Source organism: Lemur catta, chromosome 17 (assembly GCF_020740605.2).
Source record: "Lemur catta isolate mLemCat1 chromosome 17, mLemCat1.pri, whole genome shotgun sequence".
Lineage (NCBI taxonomy): Eukaryota > Metazoa > Chordata > Mammalia > Primates > Lemuridae > Lemur > Lemur catta.
The window spans coordinates 8,861,772-8,888,497 of record NC_059144.1 but is presented as its reverse complement, the minus strand read 5'-3'; the positions used below and the strand labels follow the sequence as shown (position 1 = coordinate 8,888,497).

At 43.8% G+C, this 26,726-nt stretch overlaps 1 non-coding gene across 1 annotated transcript; it reads right to left on the bottom strand.

Annotated features, from left to right (window-relative positions):
* Nucleotides 1-3,885: 3,885 nt before the first annotated feature.
* LOC123622971 lies at nt 3,886-3,989 on the bottom strand. The gene has a single exon (XR_006729704.1). It is a non-coding gene; the product is annotated as a small nucleolar RNA U13 (small nucleolar RNA).
* Nucleotides 3,990-26,726: the final 22,737 nt, after the last annotated feature.

Sequence of the window (26,726 nt, the reverse complement as noted above, 5' to 3'; positions counted from 1 at the left end):
TTCTGTCTTGTAGTTAATTGGACCACTCAGGGACTGGAGGATTGGAATAGAGCCACTGTGATCTGGGTTTCTGTTTAATAAAACAAGCTCATGCACAATATTATTCTAGCCATCGGTATTTATCTTTCAAAGTCACTTGGCAGCACTGATATCTCTAATTGCTAAATGCATGTGGTTACTGAAAATCTAAAATAATACATTATAAACTCTCTATTTAGAGCAATAAAAGAATTTGTGCTATTAAGAGCTTGGAGAAAATTAGCAATCTTTAAATACCTTGGTAAACAAAGACTACATGGCACATTTTAAGCATAGAAGTGGCAGGAAGTACTTTGTTCATTTCAGAGGAGATGTTTGCCGACACCCTTTTGGGTACTGCATCTTTGCTTCCTGGTGAAGACAAGCCTTGGTCCCTACACCAAGAAGCAAGTCTGGGCCTGGCGTGGTGTTAGGCCTGGGGGTTCGGCTGAAAAAGGACAGAACCCAGAATCAGAACAGAAGTCTTTCTGTGTCACTGTTATGTGCATTTGTGACTGTTAACCAACATCTATTTTCCCATCCTATTCACACCCTGATTCTCCTTTAGGAAATTAGTTGTTCTCCTTTGGGTTCGATCTGCTGCAAGCAGGCCCTGCCCTAGCCATGGGGCAGCCGTGTGAGCCGACTCCGCCAATCCACTGGATGTTGCCTCCTCAGGGTGGTGTTTGCATTTTGAGCCAAGTGGCAACAAGGCTAGCAGTGGTTGGATTCATTTCACCCCGTGATGGCAGCCTGGAAAGACAATTTATTGCTGTTTATTTCAGTTCTGTTTCCTGGTCTGCAGGGCAGCCTGTTTCCAGCCCACATCTGATATCCTTCCAGTGAATTCTTTTGGGTAAGAGCTGATTTCTGTTCCTTACAACCACAGCATTCTGACTGATACACTTTGCTGGAGACAGTGGCTTTATAATTAGCAGCTCTGACATTTCCTTTCCAGCCTTCTCAAGTCTTGTTAACGTAATGCACATGTCTGTAATGTAGTCTGGAGGGCTTGCATTGTGTCTGGATATTGCTGGCAGCCTGCCCTAGCCCCTTGCCCTCGTGCAGTCGGGTGTGCCAGCCAGACTTGCAGCAGTTGGCACCTGCATCTCTCTCCTTGAGGACTGTCCTTGGGTTCTGGAGCCCCAGATGTTGTAGGGCAGAGACAATCTTCCCTACCATGCCCTTTATGAAGTTCTGACCCACTTTGTCCCTGAGCAAAATGAAAGGGTGTTTCATGCCATTACATCTGTGATGGTTTGTGATGCTGCATTAGTAACTAGAAAAGGTGGGCAGAGCCAGGGGCAGGAAGAGCATCCTGGCTGATGCCCAGAGGAGCACACAGGAGGGTGGTGAGGCATGGAAGGCTTGGGGATGGAGTAGAGGGCCTTGGTGATGAGTGGCAAGGCTGAAAACACAGCCCACAGCCACGCTGGACAGTCTGGACTTTCCAAAACCATTTTTGCAATGGGGGACTGGGGCAAAGCTAGCCTATGTGGCTGTGTACTATATTATTTATTACAAAAATGCCAAAGTAAACAGCCATATCCAGGGAGGCTGTGTGGATTTGGTATAAACCCTAGAACAATTCCAGAAGTTCAAATCCAAACATGACACACACTGAACACCAAGCAGATTTAACCCAAACAAGACTACCTCAAGGCATTTAATAATCTAGTTCCCAAAGGTCATGCATAAAGAAAAAGTCCTAAGGTAAGCAAGAAAAAAAAGGAAAAAAAATAATGTAGAAAGCAGCTCCAATACATCTGACAGCAGACTTCTCAGTGGAAACCTTACAAGCCCGGAGAGAGTAGCATGACATATTCAAAGTGCTGAAGGAAAAAAAACCTTAACCCTAGAATATTATATCCTGTAAAAATATCCTTCAAACATGAAGGAGAGATAAAGACTTTCTAAGACAAACAAAAGCTGAGGGATTTCATCAACATCAGAGCCATCCTATAAGAAATGCTAAAGGAGTTCTTCAAAATGAAAGAAAAGGATGTTAATAAATAATAAGAAATCATCTGAAGGTATACAACTCACTGGCAACAGTAAGTACACAAATACAGAACACTCTAGTGCTGTAACTATGGTGTATAATCCACTCATATCTTGAGTTGGAAGACTAAAAGACAAACCTATCAATAGCTTGTTATGGGGGTATGAAAGTTTACCTTTATATCCCCATAACAAGCTGAAATAAAAAAAAAAGTAACTACAGCAACTTTTTAAGTGATAAATAGTATAAAAAGATATGGATAGAAACAAGGAAAAATAAAAAATTTGTAAGGGAGGGAGTTGAAGTGTAGAATTTGTGTTAGATTTCTCTTTGTTTATTTGTAAACAGAGTTGTCATATGCTTAAAATAATTGGTTATAAAATATTTTTACAAGCCTCATGGTAACCTCAAGTCAAAAAGTCTACAACAAAAAATAAAATGCAAGAAATTAAAGCACACTACTAGAGAAAATCACTTTTTAACAAAGGAAGACAGGAAGGAAGGAAGAAAGAGAGGACCACAAAACAACAAAAAATCAAATAACAATATGGCAGAAGTAAGTCCTTACCTGACAATAATAACATTGAATGTGAACGGATTAAATTCTTCAATCAAAAGACATAAAGTGGCTGAATGGGTTAAAAAAACAAGAGCCAAATATATGCTGTCTGCAAGAAACCCACTTCACCTATAAAGACACACATAGACTGGAAATAAAGAGATGGAAAAAGGTATTCCATGCAAATGGAAACCAAAAAAGAGCAGGAGGAGGTTGTATGTGGCTAGGAATTTATCCATTTCTTCTAGGTTTTCCAATTTATATAGTTGCTCATAATAGTCTCTAATGATCCTTTGGATTTTTGCAGTATCAGTTATACAGCCTCCTTTTTCATCTCTGATTTTATTTATTTGGATATTTTTTCTTTTTTTCTTAGTCTGGCTAAAGGTGAGTCAATTTTGTTTATTTTTTTCAAAAACCCAACTTTTTGTTTCATTGATCTTTTGCAATTTTTGTTTCAATTTCATTTATTTCTGCTTTGATCTTTATTATTTCTTCTATTTTTTTGTTTGGTTTGCTGTTGTTTTTCTTGTCCTTTGAAATGCATCATTAGGTTGTTTATTTAAAGGTTTTCTACTTTTTTGATGTAAGCACTAATTACTATAAACTTTCGTCTTTGATCCTTTTGTAGTTTTATCAGATAAAATACATTTCAAGACAAAAACTGTATAAAGAGACAAAGAACATCATTATATAATAATAAAAGGGTCAATTCAATAAGAGGATATAAGTTCTAAATATATATGCACCTGACACTGGAGCACCCAGATATATAAAGCAAATATCAAAGATAGAGAGATAGACCCCAGTACAATAATCATTGGAAACCTCAACACAACATTTTCAACACTGGACAGATCATCCAGACAGAAAATCAGCAAAGAAACATTGGACTTAACCTGCACTATAAAGCAAACGGACCTAATGGATATTAATGAAACATTTCATCCAACAGCTGCAGGATTCACGTTCTTCTCCCCAGCTCATGGATCATTCTCAGGAATAGACCATATGTTAGGCCACAGAACACGTCTTAAAATATTTTTTAAAATTGAAATCATATCAAGTATTTTTTATGACAACAATGGAATGAAACTAGAAATCAATAACAAGAGGAACACTGGAAAATATACAAACACATGGAAATGAAACAATATGCTCCTCAATGACCAGTTGGTAGATGGAGAAATTAAGAAAAAAATTAAAAAATTTCTAGAAACAAATAAAAATGAAAACAGAACATATCAAAACCTTCACTAATGTGAAGACATTAATATGAGGAAAGGTTTTTTTTTTATTTTTTTCATATCAGATGGGTAATGTGTTGACCTCGTAACAAGAACTGAGGGAGACACATTTCACGCATGTGCATGAAAACCCAATCATCATACTTATGAACTACAAAAGGGTCAAAGAGGAAAGTTTATAGCAATAAGTACCTACATCAAAAAAGTAGAAAACCTTTAAATAAACAACCTAATGATGCACTTCAAAAAACGAGAAAAATGAGAGCAAACCAAACCCAAAATTAGTAGAAGAAAAGAAATAATAAAGATCAGAGCAGAAATAAATGAAACTGAAACAAAAATTGCAAAAGATCAATGAAACAAAAAGTTGGGTTTTTGAAAAAATAAACAAAATTGATTCACCTTTAGCCAGACTAAGAAAAAAAGAAAAAAGACCCAAATAAATAAAATCAGAAGTGAAAAAGGAGGCTGTATAACTGATACTGCAGAAATCCAGAGGATCATTAGAGACTGTTATGAGCAACTATGTAAATTGGAAAACATAAAAGAAATGGATAAATTCCTAGCCACATACAGCCTACCAAGATTAAACTAGGAAGAAACCCAAAACCTGAATAAACCAATAGCAAGTAACAAGATAGAAGCAGTAATAAAAAGTCTCCCATCAAATAAAAGCCCAGGACCTGATGTCTTCACTGATGAATTCTACTAAGCATTCAAAGAAGAACTAATACCAATCCTACCTAAACTATTCCAGAAAATCAAGGAGGAATGAATACTCCCAAACTCATTCCACAAGATCTGTATCACCCAGATACCAAAACCAGACAAAGACACAATGAAAAAAGAAAACCATAGGCCAATATCTGTAGTGAACATAGATGCAAAATCCTCAGCAAAATACTAGCAAATCAAATATAACAACATATTCAAAAGATTATTGTGCATATGGGTATCCACTTCAAGTGGGATTCATCCCAGGGATGCAAGGATGTTTCAACATATGCAAATCAATCAATGTGATACATCACAGCAACAGAACAAAGGACAAAAACCATATGACCATTTCAATTGATGCTGAGAAAGCATTTGTTAAAATTCAACATCGGTTCATGATAAAAAATCTCAAAAGAACTGTATATAAAAGGAACTTACCTCAACATGATAAAAACCATATAGGACAGACCCACAGCAAGTATCACACTGAATGGGGAAATAATGAAAGACTTTCCTCTAAGATCTAGAACAAGACAAGGATGGCTACTTTCACCACTGTTATTCAACATAGTAATGGAAGTCCTAGCCAGAGCAATCAGAAAAGAGAAAAAAATAAAAGGCATCTAAACTGGAAAGGAAGAAGTCAAATCATACTTGTTTGCAGATGATATGATCTTATATTTATCTAAAGCAATCTAAAGACTCCACAAAGGAACTATTAGAACTGATAAATAAATTCAGTAGGGTTGCAGATACAAAATCAACATACAAAAATCAGTGGCATTTCTATATGTCAACAGTAAACAATCTGAAAAGGACACCAAGAAAGTAATCCCATTTACAATAGCTACAAATAAAATAAAATATCCAGGAATAATCTTAACCAAAGAAGTGAAAGATCTCTATAATGAAAACTATAAAACATTGATGAAAGAAATTGAGGAAGACACAAAAAAGGGAAATCTATTCCATATTCACGGATTGGAAGAATTGATATTGTTAAATATCCACACTATCCAAAGCAATCTACAGATTCAATGCAGTCCCCATCAAAATACCAAGGAAATTCTTCACAGAAATCAAAAAATTCATCCTAAAATTTGTATGGAACCACAAAAGACCCAGAATAGCTAAAGCTATCCTAAGCAAAAAGAACAAAACTGGAGGAATCACACTACCTGACTTGAAATCATGCTACAGAGCTATCGTAACCAAAACAGCATGGTACTGGGATAAAAACAGACATAGATCAATGGAACAGAATAAAGAACCCAGAAATAAGTCCACACATCTATAGTGAATTTTTCTTCAACCAAGTTGCCAGGAATATATGGTGGGAAAGGACAGTCTCTTCAACAAACAGTGCTAGGAAAAGTGGATACCCATATGCAGAAGAATGAAACTAGACCCTTATCTCTTACCATATACTAAAATCAAATCAAAATGGATTAAAGACTTTAATAGAAGAACTGAAACTATGAAACTCCTAAAAGAAAACATTGGGAATGTGCTTCAGGACATTGGGCTGGACAAGGACTTCTTAAGTAATATCCCCAAAGCAAAGGCAACCGAAGCAAAAATTAGACATATGGGACCACAAAAGCTTCTACACAGCAAAAGAAATAACCAACAGAGTGAAGAGACAACCCACAGAATGGGAGAAAATATTTTCAAACTACCCATCTGACAAGGGATTAATAACTAGAATATACAAGGAGCGCCAACATCTTAACAGGAAAAAATCAAGTAATCCAATTAAAAATGGTCAAAGGACATCAATAGACATTTCTCAGGAGAAGACATACAAATAGCCAACAAGTATATGAAAAAATGCTCAACACTATTAATCATCAGAGAAATGCAAATCAAAACTACAATGAGACATCATCTCACCTCAGCTAAAATGGTTTATATCAAAAAGACAGGCAATAATGAATGCTGGTGAGGATGCGGAGAAAGGGGAACCCTAGTACACTGTTGATGGGAATGTAAATTAGTGCGACCACTATGGAGAACAGTATGGAAGTTCCTCAAAAACTAAAAATAGAACTACCCTATGACCCAGCAATCCCACTGCTGAGTATATATCCAAGAGAGGGGAACTCAGAACATCAAAAAGATAATTGCACTCCTATGTTTATTGCAGCACTAGTCACAATAGCCAAGATTTGGAATCAACCTAAGTGTCCATCAACAGATGAATGGATAAAGAAATTGTGGTACATATACACAAGAGACTATTATATAGCCATATGGAACTGGAGAACATTATGTTAAGTGAAATAAGCCAAGCACAGAAAGACAAATCTCACATGTTCTCACTCTTGTATGGGAGCTAATATTAAAAAACAATTGAGCTCACGGAGGCAGAGAATGATGGTTACCAGAGGATGGGACAGATAGTGGGGAGGGGGGAAAAAGTGGGGGTGGTTAATGGGTGCAACATATAGCTAGATAGTTAGATAGAATAAGCAATATTTGACAGCACAACAAAGTGACTATAGTTAACAGTAAGTTGGGGTATAATTTAAAATAACTAAAAGAGTGAAATTGGAATGTTCCTAACACAAGGAAATGATAAAAAACCTTAGGTGATGGATATTCCAATTACCCTGATTTGATTAATTCACATTGTATGCCCTATAAATATATATAACCATTATGTACCCATAATAATTAAAAACAAGCAAACACACACACTATGGACATCAGTAAAGAAAACCCAACAAACAAACAAACAAAAAACAAAAAACAAATGTGATGCACAAATCACTGTTTTCCGTGTGAGTTCCTTCATTGAAATGGTAGCTGTGCATCTGATTCTGATATCTCTGTGGTGCCTTCCAGGGAGGGAACTGTCCGGTAGTAGCTGACTTGAGAAACCACAATCCAATGGCTTGCACCTGGCCTTCCTGAACAGCAGGGACACTCTGTAGGTGCCATGCTTGCAGCTGTGCCCGTGCACCTTGCTTTTACCCAGGAGGAGGGGAAGGGAGAATGCCTGTTCATCCCCTAGTCCAAAGTCCCAGACTCTGCGACCCATCTGAGGCAAGGGAGGAACTGACCCAAAGAGGAGGCCCTGGGAGGGCCAGCACCATGCTGAACTTGGCCCCTTAGGCCAGTCAGGGGCCCTGAAGGACATGGAGCTTCCTAATGGCCACAGGAGTGGGCGCAAAGCCACTTTTCTTGTACTTGGTATGTGACTTTGCTAGCATCTCTAAGCCTCAGTTCTCATGAGTAAATGGGGGTAGTAATTGTCCTCAAAGCACTGGGTTATTGGGGTTGAATGAGAGGTGAGTCAAATGCCCATAATGTGCACAAGGTGTTTTGTGGGTGCAGACATCCTTATGCAGCCAGCTTCCTGCCTACTGCTGTTTTTGATTTTTGATGGATGTGGTTTGGGTGGAGGCTGTCTAGACTCTGCTGGCTGCCCCCCGACCCACCCCCAACCTCAGTAGAGGTCTGGAGGCAGCTCCATAAAGCTGCAAGGTTCTTGGGGAACAGTGTGGAAAACCATGGCTCGGTCTAACTCTCCCGTTAACGACGGTGGAAACTGAAGCCCAAAGGGTGGAGCGACTCATCCCAGCACCACTGAGGGGCTCCTGGCCAGTGGATACAGGGAGGTTTCCACAGCGAAATCCATACTTATTCAGTGCATGTGGAGAGGTGTTTGGTGACTGGTGCCTGACAGGACACCCCTCTCACTGGTCTGGATTGGTGTGGAAGGCATCCCCAAATCTCCTCCTGAGGGACAAAGAGTTGGCCTTTGATAATGTGCAAACTAAGCTGGTCCCTGTCATTTACATCTATTTTATTTATCATTCAACAAACGTGTCTCCAGTAGCTACTATGTACTAGGAACTTTTCTGGGTGCTTGGGGGCCTAGCATCTGTGGTGGGACAATCAGACAAAAATCCCTGCCCATGCAGAGTTTTATTCCGGTGAAGGAGAAAGTCTGTAGACAAGATGAGTAAGTAAAATGTATAGGATGTTAGATACTGGTAAGCTCTAAGGAGAAGAGTAGTAAAGAAGGGAATAGAAAGTATAAATATTTGTAATTTTAGTCAGGAGATCCTGCAAGTCTCACAGAAGAGGTGGCCTTTCAGTGAAGAACTGAAGATGAGGATGATGAAGGGAAGGATGATGTAGGGTGAATGGAGGATGACAATGGAGGAGGGAGGGATGATGGAGGAGAGATGATGAAGGATGATGATGGAGGAGGGAGGGGGATGATGGAGGAAGGAGGAGGGATGATGGAGGAGGGATGATGGAGGAGGGAGGAGGGATGATGGAGGACAGATGATGGAGGAGGGATGACGGATATATAAGGACACCAGCTCCTGGACCTCTTGGTGGTGGGCTCACTCCGGGGCTTCCCAGGACATGTTAGTGGTGATCACAGTGGTCCCAAGGGATTAAGAATGACACTCACAGCTCCATTGAAATATGGTCCTGGGGGCACATTGTCCCCTGAGCCTGTCCTGGGTGTTCAGGGCCCTTGTCACCCACACCCCTGTGAGTGTCCGCGGGAGGGAATGCACTCAGTTGTTACAGAGAGCACTCTGTGCTTTACCAGTAGAAGCACATTCAGAGTCACAAACTGCAGATGCTGTAAGAATCATAAGCCATTTCCTGTCTTTTAAAAAAAATTTTCAGTGACAAATAATAATTGTGTATATTTGTGGGATACAACATGGTGTTTTGATCTGGGTATGCACTGTAGACAGATTAAGTCTGACTAATTAATATGCCCATCACCTCACCTGCTTATCAGTTTTGGTGGTGAGAATGTTTAGAATCTACTCTGTGAGCAAGTTAAAGTATGTACCCTGCATTATTACGGTCGCCCTGATTCCTCCCTTCCACCGACATCTCCGCTTCCCCTGCCCACCCCTGCCCACCGCACACCCCGGAGCCACCGTTCTCCTCTCTACTTCTGTGGGTTCAGTGTGTTTAGAGTCCACATATAAGTGAGATCGTGTGGTATTTGTCCCTTGGTGCGTGGCTTATTTCACAATGGATAAAGAAAATGTGGTGTGTGTATCTATGGTGAATACTAGTCAGCCTTAACAAGAAGGAAATCCTGCCGTTTATGACAATAGGGAGGAACCTGGAGCCTCCGTGCTAGGTGAAGCCTCCCAGGCCTTGATCTCTGCCCACGCGGGCAGTGGCCGGTGCGATTTAACTGCTCTCTTACTGCCCCTGTCCCTGGGCATTGGCTGACCTTGTATAAGCTAAGGCCATGTACTGTGCCATCTCTCTGTACAAACACATGTCCCCAAGGAAGGACCCCAGACAGTCACCCTGGGCTACGGGGAGCCATCCAAGGCAGCTGTGAGGCAGAGCTGTGGATTAGAAATGGAACTTCGGTAATGGCCCCAGGCAAGGCTGTGGGGGACCCGACCCCTGCTCACATTTCCCTTCATGGAAGTAACACTCCAGGCTCTTGCCCTGCCCTTCCTCGCTCCTCCCCAGGGGAGAGGGGAGCTGCTGGAGAGCGGGAGGAGCACTTGGACTGCCTCACACGGCCCTTTCCGCCCTTGCTTCAGGGCCGTGCTGCCCTGCGGGGGCATCTGGTGAGCTCAGGAGACTCTGCCAGGGTGAGGGCTGTGCTCTGGGGACAACTGTCATGACGGGGCAGGTGCCTCTCCTCGGGCACAGAACTGAGGAGCCCGTGTTTCCCTGCCCCTCGGTGACTTTCTCCAGCATCAGCGGCATTGGGTACAAAGCGGATCTTTGATTTCTGACGGTTCAGTTGTAAGTGGTAAGTCACAATCGGCAATTGATAAGGGTCAGTTGGTTGTGAAATTGGCAAATAGTATGTCTTAACTGGCTCTGAACTTGAGTGTGAAACAAGGGGCTGTGATCAGTGGACTTCCTCAAGACAACCCATGAGAACCCAAAGAACCCACGGCTTCTTTTCCAGCTATTCTTGTGGCTTCTGGCATGTGGTGCTGGCCTGGCCGGCTTCAGAGAGGGACCAGCTTGTGACTGGGATGGTGCAGAGCCAGCAGAAAAGGCAGGGGTGCAAGCTGTGACCTTTGTTTCCACTGGCAATGTGAACCGAGGTGGGAACAGTGGAGGCAGCGCCCTCTGCTCACACCAGGGCTCCTGGGCCCTGTCTTGGTGACGGTGCCGCGTGTGCTCTGCATCAGAACAGGCTGGCACCTGCCCTCCCGTTCCTCGGGCCTGCTGGAGGAGGACGCTGCTTGCACTGGGCTGTGCCTTACTGTCACCTCTGAGGTGTAAACAACCAGAATTCTTTGAAATTTTCCAAGAAACTTCTCCAGGACTGTACAGCTGTTCCCATTCAAGGTGGTTGGAGCTGCTCCCAGGAGCCGGTAGAGGACACACGGTTCACTGCGTCAACACTGGGACAAGTCATTGGAGGCCTCCCTGATGCCTCACCCAACTTGGCTGAGATGACGGTTTAGTAACCGGGACAGATTCATCAAAATCATCAAAGGCTTGATGTAAATGCCATTTTGGAGAACTGACTAGTATGTCAAAATATTCAGCTCCCAAGGTATGATAAAAATAACGAGAGTTCTCTGTAATTTTCTGGTTTAACATTCAAATGACTGATTTAAATTCCATTTTATAAAATGCTATTTAGACAGTTCCTTCTTTCCAGGGGTTTTGAAAGGCTTTTTTTTTTTTTTTTTGCTGGGCCTTGAATTTGTGTGAGTCAGAGTTCACATCAGAAACTACAGGTTGCTGCAAGACTGAGGACGGGAGTCTCATGGATTATCGTAACAACAGTGCTCTGCAGCCTGCACCCGGACAGCACCTGGGGCAGGTGACCTGACATTGCACTATGACAAGGAAAGCAAGAAGCCAGGGCAGGGTTTACTGGCCACTCGCAGCCCAGACAGCAAGCTTTAAGGGGTGACACTGGCCACGCCCAGGCAGAAGTGAGCTGACTTTAGCACCTATTATTGTAAGGCATGTTGCTTATTTCCTCTGCCCATGATGGTAAAGGGATATTGGTCACTAATGTGAATTGCACTCTCCTGGTTCTGGTATTTCTTCTTATCAATTCTCTGTGGGGTTATTTCTGGCCCCACAGACCATGTGATGGAATAAAGTGCTAAAAAATAGACCGTTAGTTGACTCGGCAAACAAAGGCATCATACAGATCTAGTTAACATGGTCCTGGTGTGAACGCGACCGGTCCCTGCACTTGGATGTGTTGATTCACAGGAGCGTGGGGTGGAGAAGAGAGGTGTGTTCACTGTGTTCACTGTGATCTTGTCATCGCTCTGCTTCTGGGACGTCCATGTGCTACGAAACCTCCCCAGGTCTATTTCTGCTGTATTGGAGGTGAGTGGTGAGTTTTGGGGACGAGAGTGCACACACACATGCATGCACCCTAATGCACTCATGTATACACACCCAGATGCACACGGTAGTGTTAGACTGAAGTCCTTATTTAATTAGCTGAGGCACAACATTTCTTCAACAACCAGGCGGCCATGGGAGGCAGGGTGCAGGCTGCGTGTCCCCTTGCAGGTTCCCTTGGACCCCAGCACCCTGAGGGGTCACAGGGTGGCAGGGGCTCCCCAGTTAAGGTAAGGTCTTATCTTATAGGGACAGCTCAGTTCTTTTTTCTTTTGTAGCTATCCTGTGTAGCTTTACTGAGGTATAACTGATATACAAAAACCTGCACACATGTAATGCATATAATTTGATGAGTTTGGACATATGTAGACACTTGTGACGCGATCATGGTCACCATGATCATGGTAATAAACACACTCATCCCACCCAAGTTTCCCTGTGTCTTTTTTTTTTTTGGTGGTGGTAAGAAATCTTCCCTCTTAACCATTTTCTGCAGCTTTATTGAGATATAATTGACAAATAGGGATTGTATATAAAAATAATATTAGATATGCACACAGAAGATGATGATGGGGAAAATGGAAAAAATTGGAGGATGGGGTAGAGTATACAGGAGGTCTTTGTCCTAAATCTGCAACTTTTCTGTAAGTTTGAAATTGTGTCAAAATAAAAAGCTTAATAGCTTTTTATTTTGACACAATTTATCTATGTGCCTTTTAGCCCCTTTGGCAAGTGGATACCTTTTCTCCATCCTATTTCCTGTTTGCGTATCTAATGTCATTTTTTTCTGACCCACTTGAGGGAAAGTTGGAGTTGCTGTGCCTTTATCTTTCAATATTTCAGCATATGGCTCAAGAGCAAGGGTACACGCTCTCGCACAGTCACAGAGCAATGATCAACCATAATTATATTTTGTCAGTTTTCTCAACAATGCCCACGATCAGTCTTTCTCCCCCATCTGGGGTCCAGGCATGAATCCTGTGTAGCCTTCACTTGTCACATTGCTTTGTTCTTCTTTATCCCGGAGTGGTTTCTCAGTCTTCCTTTGTCTTTTGTTGCTTTGACACTTTTGAAGAGAACAGGTGGTGATTTGGACAAAGTCCCACATGGTCAGAATCAGGTGATGTGCATATGACAGGAACACCCCGAAGCCCAGCATACCGGGAGGGACGGCTCAGCTGGACAGTGCTGCTGCCTGCACTGACTGGCGGTGCGTGTGAGTGTTGGCGTGTTTACCAGCTCCTGGCCTCACTGTGCTGGAACTGAACTGAGGATCTGGAAGACAGTCCCCAGTGGGAGGTGGGGTGGTGAGAGAGCATAGCCAGTCCTGGAACACTGTCTCTGTCCACCCCCACCCCGGCCTTCCAGCCTCCCAGAAAGCCCACCTCCTCTGAGCCCACCCTCTGACTCAGGTGGAATCCTTATTCCAGTGGCAATAGGTAAAATCTATTTCTCTGAAGCTTCACACCAGCTCATTTGGGACTAGTCACTTCCTTGAGCCAGTTTTGACAAACCAAACTTTCTGTCATTGTTCACAGCTCAGACCATAAGGTGCTGAGTCTTCTTCAGCTGTCTGCAGAGAGTTCTAAATATTCCTACTCCTATTGCTACTATGGAGAGCTGTGCAAATGCAGGAGCTTCTGGAGACAAAGCCATCTCCATGAACACTATGGAATATTTTTCCTCTATAGGCCAAAGTTATCTTTTGGATGGAAAAAGAACTTTCCTTGTCTGGACACGTTGTCACAGTCTCTCTCCCTCTTCGTTACTTCAAAGCTCTTCATTTGATGTCCAAAGCTCAAAAAAAGGCAAAAGGACTTTTTGCTATATTATGTCCTCTCCCCCGTGCTGGGGACAGAGACGAGGGTTAAGCGCAGTCCACTGCTGCCTCCGTGGGCTTCGCTCGTCAGCCTCTTAAAGTCCATCTGTGTCTCCATCTTTCTTCCCCAAGTCCTGATTTTCTAAATTCTAGTTCTGCCTTGCTGACTATATTGTGGCTGTCATCTGTTTTAAGTGACCTCAGTTCCTTTGGGAAGGACAGTGTTTTTTTAAGCATTTTCACAGCCACTATGGGCATTGGGCTTCACAGCTCCCCAGGAGGCAGAAATTACTCCCATTTCGCAGGGTGAAGACTGAGGCTGGAGAAGCCAATGACAGGCCCGGTGTTCACAGGGCAGGTTAAAGGGAGAACCAGATCTTAAGCAGAGTCTAGAATCGCTTCCTCCTCAGGTGAGTTGCTATTAAGAATAAAGCTAAAAGTCAAAGGAAATGAACAGCAAATAATCTATAAATGTCCTGCGGCTGCCAGAGGCTGATGGATCACATCCTTGCTGGGCTCCCTGCGGAGGTCAGCGCAGCTCAGGGAACCGTTTATTTAGTGCATTTATTCCTGCATAGGCTGCGAGTTTTCTATCACATTCACCCTGTCTTCCCAGCTCCCAGAACAGTGCCCGGCAGGAGCGTAGTAAGCCAAGGCTGTTAAATAATGTAGAGCAAAGGTCCACGATCATCATTTGTATTCCTTCACCTTGGGCGCTTGGCCAAAGATTCTCCACGATGTAAACTCATCCAAACTGGGGCAGCTCCCCAGGCCAGATGCAGTGGCTCAGTGGGGCCACGGCTTTTCTCTGCGTTGCAGCACCTGCTGTCCGCCTTCGATTTCGACAGCGGGGGAGGACCCTTCTCATAACGAAGGCCTGGGTGCTCCACTCACCAGAGCAGCAGCAAGGTGCCCACTTGTGGGTGCCCTCTTGTGCTCGGGTCACTTGTGGGGCCTCAGTGTTCACAGGGTCTTAGAACTGGGAAGGACCTGGAGAATTATTGATTCCTGGAGGGCAAGTATGATCTCTCAAACACTAACTTTGGCAGGTTCGCCATGGTGGCCTGGAATGCTGGGTTGTGTTGCTCAGGCTCCAGGCACTAAGAGTGCTGTGATTGATTAGTGATGTCGGTCCTGAGTGAGACTAGGGAGTGGGAGGACGAGTGTCACCTTGTCAACTCTAATCTGATTGCCAACACTTCATGGTTAGGATGAGGAAACTCTCACCTGGAGAGGGACCTTCCCTTCCTTCCAGAAATGTTTACTAGGTGCTGAGGAGATAGCAATGAGCAAAGCAAAGTCTCTCCTCTCTTGCAGCTAGCATCTAGTGGGGTCCCCAGTGGTCCTCAAACTTCAGATCCATACAGGGCTTGCTGAAATGCAAGTTTCTGGGTCATACTGCTCAGGTATTCTGATTCAGCTTGTCTTGGATGTGTCCCAGCCATTGTCAGTTTTGCTGTGGTCCTCCGAGTGTCTGAGAGGGGCAGGTTAAAACAACCAGTGGATGTGACCCTCGGAGGGGAAATTCGAGAGTCGAGGGAGGCCGCATTCGTGGGGGCTTTGAATTCCAGGCTAAAGAGTATTGGGATTCTCCTTCCGCCCCAGGCTGCCAAACACCCCGTTCAGGTGGCGCACCCGACCCTCAGCCAGAGGACACATTGCTAACTTATCACTCGATCTGCTGTTGCCGCACAGCCTGCCCCCGCGTCCTCCCCGGCCGGTGCGGGCGTGGGAGCGCGTCGGTGCGCCGGCCTCCCGCAGCCCAGCGCAGAGCCCTCCTTGGGGTTCTCAGCCCAGAGAAAACAAAAAAAGCATCCATGAGCCAGAAATAGAAATTGAGACCATTAAGCAAATGTCCAGTTATCTTTCGGGATGCTGCCCGATGGCCTGTCTGCTTATCTGCTTAGCTCCTCTCCGGGAGGGGACCGACGAGGACGGCCCTCTGCAGGTAGAGGGGAGCCGGGTTTTCCTGGCGCGGTCTGTGATGTTCAGTATAAGATGAAGGAAGCGCGCCTGCTTCCACGAACAGCCAGAGGTGCTCTATCCGGGACAGGAAAACCCACGTGCTGCACACTCCAGTGCCGACGCGGGCACGATTCTGCCCTGCGGCTCGTCCTCCCGGCTGTGGCGGCCGTTTCTCTCCCACAGACAGTCATTAAATTGCCGCTTCAGGGAGGACATTCTCAGGAAGACACACAGAAGAAAATGCGCTGCATTATCCTCCCTGCATTTTCGAGGGGGGAGAGGTGACTGGGTGGTGGGGGCTGGCCCTGTGGAGGGAGGGACAGCTGGGCAGCGACTGTGCGCTGCAGCTTCGGCAAGGGACATGAATGCTCAGCTCCGGTCCGATCCGCCACTTGCCACTTTCGGGCGGTCCACGCTGGGGGACGCTTTCCTCCCTACTCAGCTCTCAGCGAGGCCCTCTCGGCTCGTCGGAGCACAACTTCCGCCAATATCAACTGCCACAGTGGTCACATCCACGTGGCAACAGGCACCTTTAGGAACGGGAATCTTCCGCCGTGTTTCTGATACTAACCTTGGCACCTGTGTGTTACAAAGGATTTTTGTGTTGTTTCCCAGTTCAAGGGCCTGTCTGAAAGATGCTGCTTGGATTTCAAAGTACTGGGTTAAAATTTCTGAGACAGTAAAACAGAATATTTGATACTGGGTATGTTTTTTAAAAGTCTGAGCGAATTGCTCAGAAATATGACCTTTGTCATCATTATTGCTGCAAATAACCAGAAAAGCTAATGGCCAATGTTTCTCAAGCACAGCTGGGCCTGCTGGGGCTAGACAGGTGGCTGGCGTGACTGCATCTGGTCTTGCAAACAGCTCTCTGAGAGAGGCGTATCACTGAGCAGGTAAGGAGGCTCAGACTCGGAGGGGCTGAGCTGCAGTTCAAGTTCAACCAGATGTGAGAAGAGGACCTGGCGTTTCCAGCTCTAATGCCCAGTCCTCCTCACCGTGTATATACCACCTCTTCCTTTCAAGAGTTAAGCACCTAACCACTTCTTGACTCTACTCTTCCCTTTGTTCCTTCAATTCCTGGGCAGGCAGTTTCATTTTGAATAATTTCATTGAGATACAACCAGTCGATGCTGGAGCCAGTCTGTACCAGGTCCTGAAACCTGCGTGTTAAATTTTCAGAAGTTCTGGGAGCCAGTTGTTAACACAGTCATCATTAAAAATTAAACCATAAAAACTTCCAATTAAACAAATTATATTAAAACAAAGGTAAATTAAAAAGCTTCTGCACAGCCAAAGAAACAGTCATGAGAGCAAACAGACAACCTACAGAATCGGAAAAAATTTTCGAATGCTACACATCCAATAAAGGACTGATAACTAGAATCTATTTAGAACTCAGGAAAATCAGCAAGAAAAAAATCAAACAACCCTATTAAAAAGTGGGCAAAGGACATGAATAGAAATTTTTCAAAAGAAGACAGAAGAATGGCCAACAAACATGAAAAAATGCTCAGCATCTCTAATCATCAGGGAAATGCAAATCAAAACCACAATGAGCTATCACTTAACTCCAGTGAAAATGGCCTTTATCAAAATGTCCCATAACAATAAATGTTGGTATGGATGTAGAGAGACAGGAACACTCATACACAGTTGGTGGGACTGCAAACTAGTGCAACCTCTGTGGAAAGCAATCTGGAGATACCTTAAACAGACAGAAGTAGACCTACCATTTGACCCAGCAATCCCATTATTGAGCATCTACCCAAAAGAACAAAAGTCATTCTATAAAAAAGACATCTGCACCCAAATGTTTATAGCAGCACAATTCACAATCGCAAAGATGTGGAAACAACCCAAGTGCCCATCAATACATGAGTGGATTAATAAAATGTGGTATATGTATACCATGGAGTATTACTCAGCTATGAGAAATAATGGTGATATAGAATCTCTTATGTTCTCCTGGATAGAGTTGGAACCCATTCTACTAAGTGAAGTATCCCAAGAATGGAAAAATAAGCACCACATGTACTCACCATCAAATTGATTTCACTGATCATCACCTAAGAGCACATTTGGGAATAACACTAATCTGCTGTCGGGCAGATGTGAGGGGGGGAGGGGATGGTTGTATACATACATAATGAGTGGGATGCACACTGTCTGGGAAATGGACACACTTGAAGCTCTGGCTCAGGGGGGTGGGGAGGCAAGGGCAATACACATAACCTAAACTTTTGTACCCCCACAATATGCTGAAATAAAAACAACAACCCAAAAAGGCACCAACAATAGAATGGAAAAGAAGTCCAAACAAAAACAAAGGTAATAAATACTCAAGACTTGTCACTCCCTACTCACCACATTTTACTGTACTGTGCTCTTGGGTTATTTACACCTATTGTAGCTATTACTCTTCCCAGCTCCATGTTCACTGACATCACTCTTGTAGCTTGGAAGGGGCCATAGGTGAGCGTATTTATACCACGGAAGTTAGCAAACACTGCAAATCAAAGCTTTTCTTCCCAGAGAGCTGGTTGTTAAACAATTACTGGTACATCACAGGGTACGACAAACATGAAGTGCACACAACTTGAGTGTTGCTATCCTGCTGGAGACGTAGCACAGGCCCCAGAAGAGCCCCTCATGCCTCTTCCCAGTCCACGCTGCCCCCTTGCCACAGGGCGGCCATGATTCTGATGTTCCTCCCCACAGTGTAGGATCTACTGGTCTTGCTCTTCCTACAAAGGGAATACTCCAGTATGTTCTCTCCTGTGTCTGTGAGGTTCATCGTGTTGCTGTGTATAGAGCAGTTGGTTCCTTTCTGTTGCTGCGTAGCATACCCTGGTGTGAGCAGCCCTGGATGTACTGTCCTGATCTCTTTCCTTCTGCTTCTCCATCAACTCCTCCCTCCTCTCCCCTTGGCCACACCCCTCCCTTTCCCCAGTGACTCACCTAGGCCCCAAGAAAGCTATTGCCTTTAAACACCCATCCCCCACTGTCAGCCAGGCATGCCAACAACTGTAAAATTCAAACCTCGGAACCAGGATGAATGAAGAGCTGCTATTATTTCCCTAAACCTAGACAAGGCCATTCATAGAAGAATTTAGAATTCTTTTGGGGGCATATGATCCAGAGTTACTGCAATAGTTACATTATGAGTCCACCTGGCTGGGCCACAGTTCCCAGATATGTGGTCAAACCTTATTCTAGATGTTTCTGTGAGCTTGCCTATAGATTAATGGGTGGACTTTGAGTAAAGGTCCTAATGTGGGTAGGCCTCATTCAGTCAGCTGAAGTCCTTAATAGAACAAAAGACTGGCCTCCACAGAGCAGGCAGTCTTTGGACTTGAACTCTAGTGTGGGCTCTTTCCTGGGTCTTCAGCCTGCAAGCCCTCCCTGCAGATTATGGACTTGCCAGCCTTTGGAACCTAGGAAGCCAATTCTTTAAAATAAATCTTTCTGCACACACGCACACACACACACACGCGCATGGACACACACACACACACACACACACACACTATTAGTTTTGTTTCTTGGGAGACTCCTAATTAATGAAGTTACCTGACTTACATCAATTTGTACACATATTGATCAAAACCTCAGATGCTAAATCCTAGATGGCAAAAGCTGATTGGACTAACCTGGAAAGGGATCTATAGTATTCTTCTTTCCACAATAAACTAGAAGGCCAAAAAATAAAAATAAAAAATAAAAAAGCCTACAAATTAAGGCAAAATCTCTACAAACTGTACCTGAAAAAAATTCCAGTAAAAATCTATTAGATCATAATTACATTATACAAACAAAGAAAAAATAAAAATATAGGAGATTTTAAGACTAGACTAGAAATACACTGAGAGTTAAATAAGGTACTCATGGAAAAGCAGCTCTTTTATCTCATTTTGTCAAATTGGAGACCTAATTCAAAAACAGAAATTAGAATGGGAGAGTCTTTTTACCTGAACTACACCCCCTGGCAGAGTATGCTGAAAGGGCTTTAGAACAAAAGCAAGATGGTACCCAAGATAAATGTATGGCTCTAGATCAAACAGTGAGGCTGCCCACTCACCACCAACCATCTACTGACAAGGACACTTGTACGTCAATAAACAGAAGGGAAATTGGAACAAAGGTCATCCCATCTTACACAAGAAAAGCCAAGACAAGAAAATCCAGATGGATCAGGGTGCACCCAACATCCTGCCTTATCCGTAGACACCAAAGGCGAATTAACTGCAAACACAGAGGGCTGGTGGATATGGGAGTGCCTCTTGCTGCGTTTCACCTGCCAACTTTGGGCAACCTCGTCCTTTGAGGAAAAACACCACACAGGAGACGGTATTTCAGATAACTCACAGATTTTCCTGAGCTTCCAGCCCTGAACTGCAACCTTTGGGCCTTTGACTGAAAACCTTCTTTCCTGTTCTGTGATCCCATTTGTGCAGATGGAATAGGGAGAGATTGATACTGCATAGGGAACATTGCACGCTAGAGGGACTATTTCCTGGGGTCCCCAAGGACTCCTCTAGTCCTCATCAAGCTGTGTCTGTTCTGGGTACACCTTTGCCTCCTCCGTCAGATTTGTTGCAGACCCGAGATAAAGATCTTGACACTGTACCTGACGCTGTACAGGATAAAAGTCCCACTGACGTAGGGAAATTCACTTGAGTAGAACTGATTAAAACTCAGATAGATCCTACCAAATGGTTACCCAAATTTCCCCAATATCTGGTGAAACTGGGAACAACAGAAAGGCTCAAACCATAGTTGAAAGCCTCAAGCGAAGGGTCTTCTCACCCCCTGCATTTGCCCTGGTGACCCTCCAATCCTGCCACGAAACCAAACGAATGAGAATATCCATGTGGTCAAAACCTCCAGGCATCAGCAAAATTGTTATTCCTCACTTCCCCGTGATTCCTAACCCAGCATCCTGTCATCGATTCCTCCTGAAGCCCCTTGCTCCCCTGCAGTGTGCCCCCCACCAGAGCTAATGCCTTCTTGCCATCCCCTGGAGGACAGCAGCAGCCTGGACAGTCATACCTGGGACATCACCGATGCCCTCTCCTGCTTGTCCCAGGTCTGCCATCAAGACCTCACAGGATTGCCAGGCCATTGTGCATTATTTAGGGTAAACCTGTTGGAGGAGGGAAAAGCACTCTCTCCTGATAGACTGAGACCAGCTAGGCTTTCCCTTGACCCCTCCCCATGGCAGTTCTGAGGTTATGATGCCACCTTGGGACCTAAGTCTTCAGGAGAGACCCTCTGCCTGGGGAGCCCAAACATGAGCAGGCCTCGTGGCACCTGAAGAAGCCTCCTCGTTGGCCCCATTCTCTACACATTCCTGATTACAAAAAGCCATTTCATCCACTTGTGCATGAGAGATGTGGACAAGCCCTTGGAATTGTGACTCAACTCCATGGAAAACACCAAAATCCCATTGCCGACTATGCAGCTTGTCCCAGTGGCAAAGGTTATCCCTCCTCTCTAGGACAAGAGCTGCCACTGCCACCTGCTGATGTTTCTTCTGAACTAGTTCCAGGTTCCCACGTGACCTCATGATTCCTCCTGAGTCACAGATATCCCTGTTGAGAACACACAGCCTTTTCAGCCGACTCATCAACCTCTTACGAAATTCCATGACTCTTTCCTCACATTACCCTTCTCTGCTGCAACACCCCGAGTCCTGTGGCTCTTCTCCCCAACCAGAAGAAGGGGTGGGGGTGGCTCATGACTGTGACACTTCAGCTACGGAATGCTCTGCACCATGCTCAGGTGTATTAGAGACTCCCATGGACAGCTGTGACCTAATATGGTTTATTGACGGGTCACGCCTCAAAACTGAACCTGAGCCTGGAGGTTATTAAGCAGCATGGGACACTGTCACTAATCCAAGCTCTCCTTCAGAACATGGTCCTCTACCCGAGGTGGAATCAGCCCAGATGGCAGGACTAATTGCATTCACTAGGGCTTGTCAACTAGCCAAAACCAATAGCAGACATGCCCTGGGAGTAGAACATGACTTTGAGATGCTTTGGAAACAAACGGGCTTGCTTGACCTGGAGATCCCTCACTTCAGTCACAGTTCCAGCACCTTCTCACAGGGGCAGCCTCCCCTTCCTTACAATTTCCCCATTATTATCCCCCGAAGGGCCATATTTTCTGTCTCAAATCATGATTGATGTCTTGACAGAGTTTCTTTCTCTGACCTGTAAATTCCATTATAGGAAAAGTCTTAGCAAGGCATCAATTTTAAAAAATCATACTTAGTACATTAAAGGGTCATCTTTATCAAACAGGGCACGATTTTCTGATTGCTTGCACCCGTGAACCTGCCATAACTCAGCCGTGTGACAATGGCCGTCCTCGCTCTTCACCTCTTGCTGCAGGACTTCTCGTCTGACCTTCATGGGTGTAGACATAAAGATGGGGTCTGTGTCTGACTGGCTCTGTCCCCCAGGGGAGGCAGATCACAGCAGATGTACAAACATCAATGTAGTTTTCTGGGAATTTCTCTTGAGCCACCAAATCTCAAGAAATCAGTGTGCTTCCTTATCTGCTTTTCCAGACTCCAGAAACAAGCAAAATGACCCAGAAGGGCACAGTTCATGCTTCCCCAGCTGGTGGAAGCAGAAGCTACAGTTAACTTAAGCATCTGAGTCAGAGCCAAAATGTTAACCTCTAATTAAATTATATCCTCCTGACACCCATAATGGCAGAATTATGGTAATGCATGAGGTTATTAATTATATCTAATTATTCAATTAACAAATAGCAAATACCAGTGCAGATGAAAGTTTGTGAATGATTTATGAGAAAAGCCAAGCATGACAAGCCTGGAGCCTGTGCTCAGTGGTGAGAGAGAGGACTTCCCGGGCACTGAGCATCTTCTGAGGAGGAGGGATGCTCCCCAGCCTCCCTCGGGGCCTCACAGCCTAGAGGCCGGATGTTCTATTTGAGGGCTCGGAGCTTGTGCCTGGGAAAGGCTGGGCTGGTCTGAGAACCTGCCAGACAGAGGATGTGTCATCCTTTCTCCCCCAGAGCAGAGGCAACTTCAGGCCCCAAACCCAGACCTCTACTCGTGGCCGGGTGGGGCTTTCCTGGCCTCTCAGTGAGTGGCAGGCGGCTCAGTTAATACGCATCGACTCAGCGCACATTTCTTGAATGTTGCCTGGGTTCTGGGTAAGATATTGAGAAACTCAGGGCCTGGAGGGAAACAGGGATTCCATGTTAATTCGGAAACAAACAGATGTGGATTTTTACCTGGGTGCCTGACGTCCCAGGGAGTTCTTGGCAATCTGATCTTCCTAAATCTGGCCTGCCTGGTGACATCAGGAGACACAAAGATTCCTTTCCAGTCCCCCATGAAGGATGCCTGCAACCCCCACCCTCACCATCTGGAGAGCAGGACCATCTGAAGGCTGAAGGTCAATGTGGGGACCCCAACCAGTAGGGCCTTTTGCCTACCTTAAACCTTATCTATTAGATGGCAAACTGTTGGGACATTCTGAATTAAAAAATGTCACAGAGCAGAGCAGAGGGGTCGATGAACTTGTCAGTTAGTTACTATGCCTCTTCCATGCCCAGACTATTGCTGAAGATGGCAAAGCTCTTGGGGGAGAGTCTCTGGGAGCGACACAGGGAAAACATGGGTAAGAAACATTGGCTCCTCCCCCAACTAATTTTAAGGTAGCAGCTTCCCCCTGCTCTTGGCCATACTTTTTATCAGACATGCCATTAGCTGGAAGAAAAGTTCTTTGAGCAGCCAGAGCAGCATGGGTTAATAAAGCTTAATAAAGATTACTATTTTGAGTGTAATTGGAATATTGGCGAGGGGGGATCAGCATTTTTTCCCAAGATATACAAGTTAAAATGTGCTGATTAAAATGTTGTGTGCATTATTCCAAAAAAAGTTAAAACCCATTTTATCAAACCATAGAGCGAGATATTTATTTCAATTATAGTCAACCCTCATCTTTGTCCAAATAAGCATTTACGACATTCTTCTTCTCATTAACAAAAAATAAAATTATGCACAAGTGCTATACCCCTTAGTATTTTAGTGAGTTTACCTGTTTTCTTACATATAAAGAGAAACTTTAATTATTATGTCCCATAAGGTTTTTGAAGTTATTTATGATTTTAATAGATGATTTTATTACTCTCACAATTAGAAAAGACAACCCAAAATGTCCAGAAACATACATTTTTCCAAAGGCTTACTAGGGCTTTTATCATACATTTTATTTTATAAGTAATAATTTGGTACATGAATTGCATTATAACAGGTTCAATGATGAAATAATGAGAAACAGTATTTATACTTATCTTGTTTTTGTAATCTATTATAAAATAAATATGAATTGGATTAGGTTTTATTATTTTAATAGTCTGGTTTTAGTAATATTTTTATAAGATGCATTTCACAGTTTATTTCTCGGTGATTTTTATGCTATTTCATGAAACACACAATTTGCACATTTGTTTGAGTCGAGAATTGCCATATGCCTTCACCAGTAGGAAGTCCCACCTGGCAGTTGGATTGAAACAGTAGAAGCTGCAATGCCTGGCTTTCCAGGCATGTCATTGGTGGCATCTCCATCATTTGAGTTGGCTAAGCCCCAGCCTCAAGGTCTTCATGAAAATATATTCAAACCATATGATAAAATCATATTTAGCTCTTTCTCTTAGCTGGTTGAAGCAAGTACCCCTGAATGCAAGAGGGACACGCTGCTGTGGTCATCTGAGAGTGTTGTAATGGGGCCCTTTGGGTAGACTCCCAAGAGATTGAGCAGATGTGATTTGAATGATTGGGTAACAAATCCCTTTCTAAGGGAGGAGGTTTCCACTTCTTTGCTTTCAACAACACTGAGGCAGATCTAATTGCTGTAACTCAGAAGGAGTTCTGAGAACTGAGTGATGTTGGTATAATAAGATTCTCACCTACTCTCACATGTGAATAAAGTTTCTCAGTATTTACAGGTGTAAAACAGAAACACACACACAAAGAAACAAAGGTGAAAATAAAATTGATGCTAGATTTCCCTTGCTTAATTCTAGAAACAAGCACTATTTGTACACAGCAAGGATGTAGCTGAAAATACAATTTACAGGACACCAGCAGAGGTGGGTTGGTATCAATGTGAAACACAGTAGTGTGGTGGGGGTGGGGCTCCAAGTGCTCTCTGTACCACTGGATCTGTCAGTACACCTGCTGTCCCTGTTGTCCCCCTCTTGATCCAGGGGACAGAGACATGAGTCACTCAGGAAATAGTAACAACTACATGATCATCTCATTAAGAGAAGCATTCACAATACAATCTTATTTTTTATATATAATAATCTATCAAATTTTCTCTTATATTATCTTGAATTGCTCAATTATGTATTGATGATTATTGTCATGATAACAATCCAGAAAAAGTTTAAACATCTAGAGCCTTTTGGTCATAGGAGGGAAAATAATTCCAATTTGTATACATGTTTCTGTTGCAGAATTTTGTGAGATGATGATAATAAATATCTTTCAAGCATAAAATTTTATGACATTAGAATAAAATTCTGTGACAGAAGTGGAATGAAACCGTGAGTTCCAACAGAAAAAAAGAAGGGGTAAAATTTCTGACTATTAAAGTGGGGATTGCTCATGTATTCTGGTTTTAATGGATAATGGTAAGTTTTAAATTGCCATGGTATTTACTTTCTATTTCACAAATTCTAAAGAGAGATATAACAGTTTTATTTTAAAATGCCAGTATTTATGATATATGAGAAATTATATTTTCATGCAAAAAATTAAATGCTACCGCTGAAATTTGTGAGAGAAGTTTCATGATTCTGTCAAAATTCTTTAAAGGAGCAAGCACTGCCATTGGAGAACCCTGGCCAAGGGGATGGAACTTGCAGTGAGAAGCAGCTGGTGCAGAGGGAGAGGCTGGCCGGAGCCCACGGTCTCCAGGAAACTGCAATAAATGTGGTCTGTTTAGATCTGGTGGAGCATCTGAACGGGGAGGAGGGAGAAGCAATGAGCCTGGGAGGTAGGGAGGTGTCTGATCACAAAGACAGAGGAGCCAAGGAGAATCTAGAGTTCCTGGGGAGTACTGAAGCAGCAGGTGGTGGTGACAAAACCGTCTTGGGTGGTCTGTTTGGGTGCTGTGACAATGCATGGATGGGCAAATGGACATGGCAGAGGGACAGGAAGCGGCTGTGAGAAATTAGGATCTGAGAAACGAGAATGGCAGGAGTGAAGCAGGGGCGGCAGCGGGGAGGGAGGCAGGTAGGAGGGCAAATATTTGGCCAGGAGAAGTGACGGGTGTTGCTGACGGGCAGGAACGGGGCCTGGGTGCGGGAGGGTATCCTGTTGGGGTGTCTGGTTGATTCTCAGAGCACAGGTGCTGTGGGGGATAGTGGAAGCAATCTGAGGTCGTTAGATGGCACCTTGGACTATTTTGGGCTTAGAGAAAAATGGAGCCCCATCATTATTGTCATGATTTTGCCCAACAGGAAAGACTTTTCAGTTTCTCAACTCGACTTTTAGGCGTGGAACTGGTGAGAGCTGTCTGGAATCAGGCTGCTCCCCAGATAGGCGTGCAGTAGGTCATTTGCAGATTGCCTGTTGAAAGAATATTAAGAGTCTGTCCCAATTTTATTTTACAGATAAGGAAGCTGAGACCCAGAGAGAGAATGTGACAGTCAAAGTTACGTAACTATTAATAGTTGGTTGGCAGTTTTCTTTAAGATGTCTTCGCAAGACGTGGAGTGAGTGGTAGTTTATGCTATTTGGCTAGAAGGTAAAACAAATGCTCTCCTCTTGTTAGCTCCAGTGGAGAGGACAGATTTGTGAATGAATTAAAGTCTTCAGTTAAAAGGCAGAGAGTTGAGAAATGAATAAAAAAAAATTGATCCAACTATATGAGGACTAAAAGATAGATTTTAGATTCAAACACAAATAGGTTGAAAATAAAAATATGGAAAAGTATATTCCATGCAAACAGTAACCTAAAGAGAGCTGGAGTGGCTGCATTAAATCAGACAAAATAGACTTAAATA